The sequence below is a fragment of the Urocitellus parryii genome, chromosome 7, assembly GCF_045843805.1.
Source record: "Urocitellus parryii isolate mUroPar1 chromosome 7, mUroPar1.hap1, whole genome shotgun sequence".
Classification (NCBI taxonomy): Eukaryota; Metazoa; Chordata; class Mammalia; order Rodentia; family Sciuridae; genus Urocitellus; species Urocitellus parryii.
The window spans coordinates 57,602,067-57,613,609 of record NC_135537.1 but is presented as its reverse complement, the minus strand read 5'-3'; the positions used below and the strand labels follow the sequence as shown (position 1 = coordinate 57,613,609).

At 38.8% G+C, this 11,543-nt stretch overlaps 1 pseudogene; it reads right to left on the bottom strand.

The window, feature by feature from the left end:
* Positions 1-946: 946 nt before the first annotated feature.
* LOC113188792 (large ribosomal subunit protein eL42-like) lies at positions 947-1,266 on the bottom strand (annotated as a pseudogene).
* Positions 1,267-11,543: the final 10,277 nt, after the last annotated feature.

The following is an 11,543-nucleotide window of genomic DNA, read 5'->3' as shown; positions in this document are numbered from 1 at the left end:
CAATTAATAAATGAGAAAAAGATCTTAACAGATTTTTCTTGAAAGAAGAAATACAAATAGCCAATGAATATATATAAAAAATTTTTGAGCAGCATTAACAATCAGGGGAATGCATATCAAAACTATACTAGGATTTCATCTCACTCCAAGTTAGAATAGTAGCTATCAAGAATACAAATCTTCCAAATTATGCTGGGGTTGTGGCTTCTTATGCTGTTGCCTAGCATGTGTGAGGCACTGGGTTCAATCCTCACCACCACATAAAAATAAATAAATAAATAAAGGTTTTTGTCTATCTACAATGAAAAATTAAAATGAAGAATACAAATAATAATAATTTCTAGTAAGGATGTGGAGAAAAGGTACACTCATATGTCATTGGTGGGACTGCAAATTAGTACAACCACTTTGGAAAGCAGGATAAAGATTCCTCAAAAGACTAGTAATGAAACCACCATATGACTCAGCTATCCCACTCCTTGGCATTTATCTAAAAGAACTAAATAGGCATACTATAATAATACATGTATACCAATGTTCATAGCAGTGCAATTCACAATAGCAAAGTTATGGAACCAGCCTAGGTGTCTGTCAGCGGCTCAATGGATTAAGAAAATATGGTATAAATACACAATGGGGTTTTATTGACCATAAAGAAGAATAAAATTATGTCATTTGCAGGCAAATGAATGGAACTGAACATCATGCTAAGTAAAATAAGCCAGACTCAAAAAGTCTAAGGTCAAATGTTTTTTCCCATATGTGGAAGTTAGAGTAAAGAAAAAGAAAAATAAAAAAGAAAAAGGGAGGGGGGAACCTCAGGAAAATAGAAGGGAGACAAGCTTCGCGTAAATCCTTGCATGTCTGATATGTCTTTATTTCTTTCTTCTTTTTTGAGTACAACCTCAACATTTTATCATCTTTATAACAAAACAAGCAATGAAGCTCAGATCTGGATCACTTGTCCATTCTTTTCCTTATCTCCTTCCAGCTCAGAATGCTTGCATCCCTTAACAGCCAGCTTTCCCTCAGATCTGCATTTGGGCTCAACACACTGAAGCCTCACCACTGTCTTCTTTGTCGTTTTTTAGCCTTTTTCCTGAAAATGGGCTTATTCTGCCCACCATGACCACTGTTTCCTGTCATGAGGCTCCTTTTCCTGTGCATGCAGAGAATCCTCCCCCTTCTTGTACTGGGTTGCTTTATGGGGTTAGTATTTGCACACTTCTTACAGAACATCTGGTAGGTCTCAGGAAGGGTCGTCATGTTTGCAGGAGTGTTATTGGCACAGACAAGCATGTCTTTATGTCTTCATGATACCATGAAAGGTTGTAAATTTTGAAAATTATTTTATCACAGAAAATTGGAAATATGCTTCAGTGTATTTTTGCCTCTGTAATTGCCCTTGAGAAAAACTAATGACAATCTGATTTATACTTCTTTGTAGGTAGTTTCATCTTGGCTTATCTAGGTGAGTCTCTGTTTTCATTTATCTCAGACATTTGTTGAGTTCATTGCCACTGTTTTTTACATTTTTTGGAATTTTTTCACTGTCATTTCTATGAATACTTACCTTCATTCTCTTTTTGTAATTCTTCCTAATTAGATGTTGGAACATTTGAATTTTAAAAACATTTTCCATTTATTTGGCTCTTGTGAGCTATGTTCTGGGAGGATCCCTCATATATCATCCAACTAAGTAATTATTTTCCAGTTATATCTTTTCTGCTAGGCAGCACACTTTCTGAGTTTTAAAAAATTCCAGTGATGGAATCTTCCTTTCCAAGATCCCTAGTTCCTGTTCATAATAATCCCTTTGAGTTAAAAGGAGCTATTATTCTCAGGATGTCAGTTATGTATTCCTTACTTTTTTTTTTTAAAGTTTCATTTGTTTGTTCCATTTTTCAAATGGCTATTTGTCCATATTTGGAACATGGTGTCTTCACTCGGTACCGTACTTTTCCTTATGTGTGGGAGGCTGCTCTGCCCATGAGCTAAGCATCCCTGCTCAGCCTTGAGTAAAGGGGGTGTCGGTCTGGCATCGAATGCGTGTGGTATGCCAAGCAAGTGGCCTTCACCTTCCCTGGGCAAAGAAGTTTGCTTCAGTTCTGGATTTGAGTGTTAACCAATGGGATTGGGCAACTCCCTTTGAAACCTTATCCCCTGCTTTATTTGATGTAGAATATTGCATAGAAAATCCTTTGTTGTCTTTTCCCTATAAATAAAGCTATTCCGAGTGCACTCTTTCTCTTGCCTTCCAGCATGAAAGAGGACCCTTGAGGTCACAGAGCAGTCCCTCCCTCCATCTGAAAAACTCATGTCCGAGGGTTACGTGATTTCTTCCTGTTTTCTTAGCTTAATGTTGCAGCCAGTTCTTTTGAACCCAGTTCATCTCATTTGCACGGGTTGCTGGCGAGACTTATGTATTTGCTGGGTTTGGTTGCATGCTTATCTGGAATCTAAGCTTCTGTGTTAACCTGTTTCTGCTATATCTGCGGATCTGGGTGGTTTCAGGATTGCAGGCAGGCTGTCCTGAAGCCTCCCCTTTCCTTCTGGATGGCAGTGAGTACTGCCCCTCATTCCCAGCAGCAGGACTAGCATGTTCCTGGATATGTACTGCTCCTATCTCAGGGCAGAAGCCTCTAGTGCACATGTGTGGCACCAGAAGGAGAGGGAAAACATGTTCAAAGTTCCTGGATGTTTCTACCTAGATCAGTCACTGTCTGGTAGACCTGGATTCTCTCTTGTTCTTTTTTCATTTATGGCCTTGCAGCTTGGAGCCTAGAGACCCTCCTTTATCAGTTTTGGCTAGTATTTCTTCTTTCCATATGAAGCCATCTGCCTTTAATTTTCACACATTTCTATAATATCTGGTTTATTGTAGGCACCAAGTCTTACTTTCTATTGCTGGTTTCAATTAAAATTTTTTCTTGTCATTTATGGGGATTCAAGATGAGGAAAATGCTTTTAGTATGTTCTTAGTTTGCAATCCTGATCCAGTCTTCTCATGCTCTGTTATAAGCATATTAGCACAGTGCAAAAGAAGCTTATCAGTTCATATGGCAATTAATATTTATTCCTACCATTGGCTCTGAGTATACTTTAATGTATATTAACACATTATATTCTTGCTGGTTAATGCCTTTGGTTTGGCTTTCAAAGCCTGAGCTATACTAGTTCCAAGATGGGAAAAATGGAGGCTTAGAGAGGTAAAATAGTTTACCCAAAGTCTAGCAGATAGCAAGAGACAGAGCCAGGATTCATACCTATGTCTTGCCCTGACAACAGCTGCCTTCCATTAAAAGACATAAGGCAACAATAACTAACAGCATCCTCACTGTGGGATATCAACAAAATACATTTAGCACCTGCTAGAAATCATGAAATCAGTAATTACTGATTATGGTGGATAATTTGGCAACAAATCATTGAGCTGACTGTATTTTTCAATTCCGTTTTGTTGCCTTGTCAATAAGATTTATTCTTGGAGCAATTTGTGAACTGTTCGTGTTTTTTCAGTGGGCAGGGCACATAAATGGCGTGTACATATTGGTAAACATCTCTGCAGTGTTGGCAAGTTGGAGGTTCTATTTTGAATTGATTTTTCTCATAGCTTTCAGCTGAGGTTTATTTTCATATAAGCAGTAATTACAGGAAACTAGTGTTTCTAAGGGTAAATGTTGCTATGCTGGTTAAAGAGCATTATATATATTTTGTGGCATGCTATAATTATTTGTTTGAGTTATTTCACAGAAATCTTTCCCAGCAATTGTGATATCCGGGACTCAAGGTCAATAAAGGCAGAGAATGTAGATAATTTAAGCGTCTGTAAAATCTATATTATTTTGTTAAAGAAGCATTTTTGGAAACTCTACTGTAATAAACTGCTGGAAAATGGAAAGAAGCATGCAGAAATAAAAATATTTTGAATTTTAATTGAGAAGTTTTAAATACACAAGTGCCAGAGGACTTAAAATGTTGTCAGAATGCAACAGGATCATTTAGAATAGGTAGGTAGCAAGCAGTTGAATCTGCAGTTGTGGTATTGAATTCTAGGATAGATACTTTGTGACTTATGTTAGAATTGTGACCCCACTATAAGTTGAAAATATCAAATAAAAAAATGCATTGAAAAATTTTTAAAAATTTAAAAAATGCATTAATGTATACATGTGAAATAAAACCAGTATTTCAATTAAAAATGCATTTAATGTACCTAAGCTTCCAAATACTATAGCTTGGCTTTACCCACTTTAAACATGCTTTGATCACTTACATTAGCCTACAGTTGGGCAAAATCATCTTACACGAAGCCTATTTTATAATAAAGTGTTGACTGTATCCTACAGTTTGTTGAATACTGTACTCATTAGATTTGGATCTGAAATGTCCTCCCCAGCAATCAATTTGGGAAGTGATTATATCATGAGGGCTCTGATCTCATCAGTGGATTAATCCATTGATAGCTGAATGAACTACAAGGAGTGGTGGAAATGTAGGCAGACAGGGCATTGTTGGAGGAAGTAGGTCACTGGGGACATGCCCTTAGGGTCTATGTCTTATACCTGGCCCCTCTCTTTCCTCTTTCTTTCTTTCTCTCTTTCTCCCTCTCTCCTTGTTGGCTGTCAAGAGCTTTCCTCTATCATGCCTTCTACCATGATGTTCTGCCTCACTTAGGCCCAGAGCAATGGTGCTGACCAACCTTGTACTGAAGACTCTGAAACCATGAGCCAAAATAAACCTTTCCCCTATAAGTTGTTCTTGCCAGGTATTTTGGTCATAGCAACAAAAAGGTGACTAACAGTACTGAAAGTGAAAATGCAATGCAATCCCTTTTATTTTAAGCCAAAGTTATTGTAAATTACAAAACAAAACAAAAGGCGGCCCACATAGTAAAGTAAAAAAAAAAAAAAATTCTAAGTCAAAACACTGTAAGTTGAGGACCATCTATTATTCTTCATAGGCTGAAAGAAATTCTGTATTCTTCAGTTACCTTGGTGTAAAATGAAATAAAATCCTACTTCACAAGGTGCAAATTGCTTAGCATTCACTCTTTTTTCTTTTTTCTTTTTTTAATTGGGGATTGAAGTCAGGGTTACTCACACAGTAAGCCACGTCCCCAGCCCTGTTTTGTATTCTACTTAGAGAGAGGGTCTCACTGAGTTGCTTAGCGCCTCACTTTTGCTGAGACTGGCTTTGATCCTCCTGCCTCAGCCTCTTGAGCCACTGGGATTACAGGTGTGGGCCACCATGCCTGGCTAACCATTCCCTTTTGCTGATTAGTATTTGAGGCAAATTTCTTACACAAAGCCTTTCTCACATTTATTTAGTTTCCTTTTACCTCCATGAAGGTCAGCCTAGGTAGCTAGTGCCAGAGAGAAGACCAGCAGAGAACAGAAGAGTCAGAACAGGTCCCTCACAGGGACTTGGAGTCAATCATTGCCTTCTTTGTAGGCTTTGGTCCAGATGATGTGGGAATCATTCATGCAGATGACTTTGCCTAAAATTCCAAGTTCTAAGATAGTGGACATGCATAACATTCATTGTTAGCGCAAAAAGACTGCGACAGTGCTCAGTGCTTTATTCAGGAACGAAGTTTCACACAGGAGCAGGGGATGCAGGAATGAAATGAGCCATGGTGGGACCCACTTTCCTGGTGGAAAATGAGCCCCCAAACAAAGAAAGGGCCTGGGCTTATATAGGTTATTCTGAGAGCATATCATTTTTTTTTAACAAAGACCTTTTTATTTATTTTTGGTGCTCCAGGTGAAGATCATAAAATATTTTAACAACTTACTAAACATATTTTTATTTTTATTACATCAGAGAATTTGAAATTTTGATCATAATTTAACACAGCAGTTAATGATTTTACCCTATGACTTTTTAAATTGATTTTATTATTATTATTTTTTAAATACACAACAGCAGTGGAAAGCATTACAATTCTTATTACACATACAGAGCACAATTTTTCATACCTCTGTATATAAAGTATGTTCATGCCAATTTATGCCACTATACATGTACTTTTTTTACATTACAATTCTTAATACACATATATACCACAATTTTTCATTTCTCTGTTTGTATATAAGGTATGTTGACACCCAATTCGTGTCTTCAAACATGTACTTTATATAATGATGACCATCACGTTCCACCATCCTTGCTAATCCCCTTCCTCCTCCCTTTCCTTCCCACCCCTCTTCCCTATCTAGAATTAATCTAATCCTCACTTGCTCTCCCTCCCTACCCCACTATGAGTCACCCTCCTTATATCAGAGAAAACATTCGGCATTTGATGTTTTGGGATTGGTTAACTTACTATTATCTTCTCCAACACCATCCGTTTACCTGCAAATGCTATGATTTTGTTCTTTTTTAAATTCTGAGTAAAATTCCATTGTGTATGAGCATATTAATTTTGGGGGGCAGAAAATTTGGTATTTGTTCTATCAGTCAGTGAAGGCAATAGTTTTAGTGCTTAGGAATTTAGGGTTTGTTTTACAGGATGAAATGGAGGGGAGTGTAGGGTCAGTGGTCAGTTTCTGAAATTTATTATACTGGATCTGATGGGGGTCTGGGGTCAGTGGTTGGTATCTGGAAAGGATTTGTTTACAGAAGGATTAATGCTCAGCCTCTTCCCAGAGATGGCCTTTCCAGGTTTGACACCTCTTCCTCAGGGTTTGTTTTATCACCAGGAAAGTATGTATTGGGAAAGGATCAATGCTCTCAATGTATGGCTTTCCTTCTCACTCCCCTTTCCCTGAGTCTCACTACTTTTGGGGTTTGTCATTTTCCGTATCTAATATTCATGACTGTCATTTGGGTTTTTTTTTCCCCTACATTTAAGGAAACCTCTCCTATGATGAAAAATTTCTCCCTAGTGTAGACTCAAATTCCAAGCCACCTTGTAGGTAGAACATAAGAATGGACTGTGATTTTGCCCATCAGATGCACCTGTATTGATCTGCAGGTCAGCCATGAAGAACATGAGAAACTTGCCAGGAATGGAGCTTCCATCTCTGATGGCTGTATTGGCCATGACAGCATTTCTTCCAGATGTGTTGGGGTGAAGATTTTTCTCAGTTGGCCAGTTCTGGGTTTGCAACTGGGCTTTGTTTCTCAAAGGTAAGACTTGCATGTGGTTCTCCAGACCTCCCAACTACCCAATCTTTTGTGTGTGTGTGTGTGTGTGTGTGTGTGTGTGTGTGTGTGTGTGGTACTGAGGATGAACTCAGGGGCATTTTGCCACTGAGATAGAGCTCCTCCTCTTTTTATTTTGAGACAGGGTCTTGCTAAGTTACCGTGACTGGCCTCAAACTTGTGATCCTTCTTGTCTTGGCCTCCCAAGTTGCTAGGATTATAGGCATGTGCCACCATGCCTAGCTCCCGATATCTTTTTAATAAACTCATTTTCTAATTAATCAGCTAGAGTTAGCTTCTGCTGTTTGCAACCAAGGCATTCTCCTTCCTTCCTTCCTTCCTTCCTTCCTTCCTTCCTTCCTTCCTTCCTTCCTTCCTTCCTTCCTTCCTTCGTTCCTTTTTCTTTCCTTTTGGTGCTGAGTGTTGAACAAAAGTCTTACTCTCTACTGCTGAACTATACCCTCAGACTCACACCCTTTATCAATAAGTAATCTTATGTGTTTGAACTCTCTAGCATGGTTCATCTTCAAAGAATGTCCCCCCTTTTTTTCTTACATAAATTAAGGGAGATGAGACTGAATTAATTCACCTGTTCAATTAACAAACATCATCATGTGCCTTCAGTATGTAAGATAGCGCATTAGATATTGATTGGTTCAATGAAGAATATTTCTCACATCCAGGACTTGAAATCTCTTAGCCAAACATTAGCAAATAAACCAAATGTGCTAAGACAGAGGACTGAACCAGACTTGACTTCTGAATGTGATTATAATTGATAAAATGTTGGGGAGTCACTCCTGGCCAGTGGGCAGAACTGGAGGATGAAACAGCTAGGGATAATTTATATTAGAAGGACCAAATATGTAAAAGAAATTTTCTTTTGGTAGGGAAATAAGGAGAGGTCATACTCCCTGATGACCTTACTTCTTTTTTGCCCTAAATTGTTCTGGAGACTGCTATGGGCATTTGAATGTTTTATTTGAAGTTTGTAGACCAGTTGAGATTGGGGGGGTGGTGGGAACTGGAGAGTTTTGACACTCTTTTAATATTACTCATGATGATGATTTGACTGAAGGGTAAGAAAAGACACTGAAAATGAATTTAGGTTCCTCCTCATTTATTGAGTGCCTAGTATGCACCCCACACTCTGCTAGGAGTTTTCCAAATGTCATCTCAATAAGTTTTTCTTCCCTCTTCCCTCCCTGGGCACATGAGTTATTGTAAAATTGCAAATGGAAGAGAGACAACTGAAAACTAGCATAAGCAAAAAAGGGACTGTTTCAGTTCACATGGCTGAAAAAGTTAGGGGCAGCTTCATGCAAAACTATATCTATGTTCTTAAACTATGTCACTGAGAATTTGTGTCTTTCCATCTCTTGGCACTGTTTTCCTCTCTGGTTTTTTTTTTTTTTTAATTTTCTTGGTGTTTCCTCCCTTATGGAAGATGGTAAAATCTCCAGGGTCACACTCTACCAGATTAATGCACAAATGGAAGAAGAACTTCTTTCCAAGGGTGGCAACAAAAGTTCTAGGTTTGAGCCTATATCTGTTAGGATGGTTTTGGTTGCAATTACTGGATAAAAGAGGTTTGCTTTTCTCACAGGGTTGGAAATTCATGAGTAAGGGAAATTCCAGAGTTCATTAACTCAGGGGATCAAAGATGTCATGGCCATTGGCCAACTTCTCTATGGATCTCTTGGCCTTTGTTAGTTTCAGATGATTGCAGCAGTGCCCAGCCTCATGTCTTCCTGTGACAACATCTAGAGATAGAAGGAAATACGTCCCTGATCTATGCCTTCTCTCAAGAGTGCAGAAAAACTCTTCAGAACTGACTCTCCTTATTTCTCATGGGTCCATGTTAGAGAACACTTTCAGAATTTGCCAGTCCTTTCCAAGGGGAATTTGATGACCTGAATAGTTTTAGGTTTATTAACATTTATTCTTTGGAGTTCGGTATGTGTCCATGTATGTTGCTCAGGTGATTCAATAACTAAATAAAACCAGAGTTCAATTTCAAGGAAGAAGGGGTGGACTGGGACATGGTTATTGTGCAAGCATCCACACATACCATTGTGTCCCATTGAATGAACTCAAGTCACTTATCTAACCCTTCACAGTGTCCACGCCTACGCACCTGCTTACTTGTGGAGCCGTGGACATGGTGGCTGTTATGGTTTGGATATAAGGTGTCCCCCAAAAACTCACATGTGAGGATGCAGGAAGGTTCAGAGGAGAAATGACTGGGTTGTGAGAATCTTAACCCAATCAGTGGATTACTCCCTGATGGGTGTGGCTGGAGGAAGTGGGAATTTGGGTGTGGCTATGGGTATATATTTTGTATCAGAAGAGTGGAGTTTCTCTCTCTGTTTCTGGATCATCATGTGAGCTGCTTCCCTCTGCCACACTCTTCTGCCATGATGTCCTGCCTCATCTCTAGTCCCGAGGAATGGAGCCTGACTTCTGTGGACTAAGACCTCTGAAACTATGAGCCCTCAAATAAACTCTTCCTCCTCTGCAGTTGTTCTGATCAGATCCTTTAGTAGAAGCAGCAAAAAAGCTGACTCAAACAGTGGTCATAGTGGTAGGGAGAGACACTGCCTCAATGTATCCACTAACATGAACTGAGAACAAAACAGACTGGGTCTCTCCTGTTCTAGTCTCCTAAGGTAACTCTCATATCTAGAAGAAGCATGAAAACCCTTTGTTAGATCCCTGCTCACATCTTTTCTCTCTCTCTTCCTCTCTCTCTCCCTTTTTCAGTGCTGAACCCATGAACTTGCATATGTTAGGCGAGTGCTCTACCACTGAGTTGCACCCTCAGTTTTACTTGAGTTTAAAATAAAAGGGCTCCCTATTCCTGTTGTTCAATATTATGCCACAATTTTGGGTAGCTCATAATATTTTAAAGTCACCATAGAAAGAGACCTATGTGGTCAAGGATAAAAGAAAGTATATAGACTCTTTATGGAAGACTCATTATTGAAGACATATTATAAACTGCTCAACCAAGCACTGTTATTATGGACCTCTGCAGGAACATGGAAATATTTGTCAGTCAGAGTCCTTTATTGTAATGATACTTGACGTTGTAAAATTTCGCTGTTGTTCTGCTTCTCCACTTTGGAATGAATAGCTTTTGTAAAACTTTTAGCATCCTCTATCTAAATGTAGATATCTAAGGGCTTTAGTGAAGAGACGATAACGTGGTATTAGGCAGACATAAATACCCATGAACGAGTCTCATGAATCTCATTTTGATTGAGTAATTAAATGTCTCCTCATGACACAAAGTCATGAATGATTCAGTGAAAACCAGCTCCCTAACTTGCCAGCCTTGTGTCCTGTATTTCCTGACAATGAGTCTTGCATTGAGCTCCTGGTGGTCATGTGAACACCTGTACTCATTCAGTTTAGCAAAAGTGGATTTGGCACCTGGAATTACTAGAGGCTGTACTAGATGCCTCATCTTACCTTAATTGTTTCTTTACTCCATTGGATTGGGAAGATTTGTCTCCTAATGTCTAATATAAACTAGAAACTCAATAAATTATAGATAAGTGAGGTAATGATGATATTTGAATTCTACATATGATGGGACTATGTATCTTAACTTCATATGTCTCTGTGCTTCTTAGAAGAAGCACAACCCAGGACACACTTGACATTGGTGGCCTATTTGCCAGTACTTAAGTTGAGAAGTCTGCCATGTCTACCAGTCTTGAGAAAGAAATAGCCTTAGCATTCAACTATGTATTGACACTTATCAAAAGCATTAATAAGGCTGAAGTTGTAGCTCAGTGGTAGAGCACTTTCTTAGCACGTGGGAGGCACCTGGTTTAATCCTTAGAATGGCATAAAAATAAATAAATAAAGGTATTGTGTCCATCTACAGCTAAAAAAATTATTTAAAGAAAGTATTAATAAGTAGGTTTTTGAAATGCCAAATGTCTTCTTTGATATAAGGAGAGTAACTAAGAACAGAGTAGGGAAGAAGAGCATGAGAAGAAGACTAACATTAAACAGGGATGAGAGGTGGGAGGGAAAGGGAGAGAGAAGGGAAATTGCATGGAAATGGAAGGAGACCCTCAGTGTTATACAAAATTACATACAAGAGGAAGTGAGGGGAAAAGGAAAAATAATACAAGGGGGAGAAATGAATTACAGTAGAGGGGGTAGAGAGAGAAGAGGGGAGGGGAGGGGAGGGGAGGGGGGATAGTAGAGGATAGGAAAGGCAGCAGAATACAACAGACATGAGTATGTCAATATGTAAATCAATGGAAGTGTAACTGATGTGATTCTGCAATCTGTATACGGGGTAAAAATGGGAGTTCATAACCCACTTGAATCAAAGTGTGAAATATGATATGTCAAGAACTATGTAATGTTTTGAA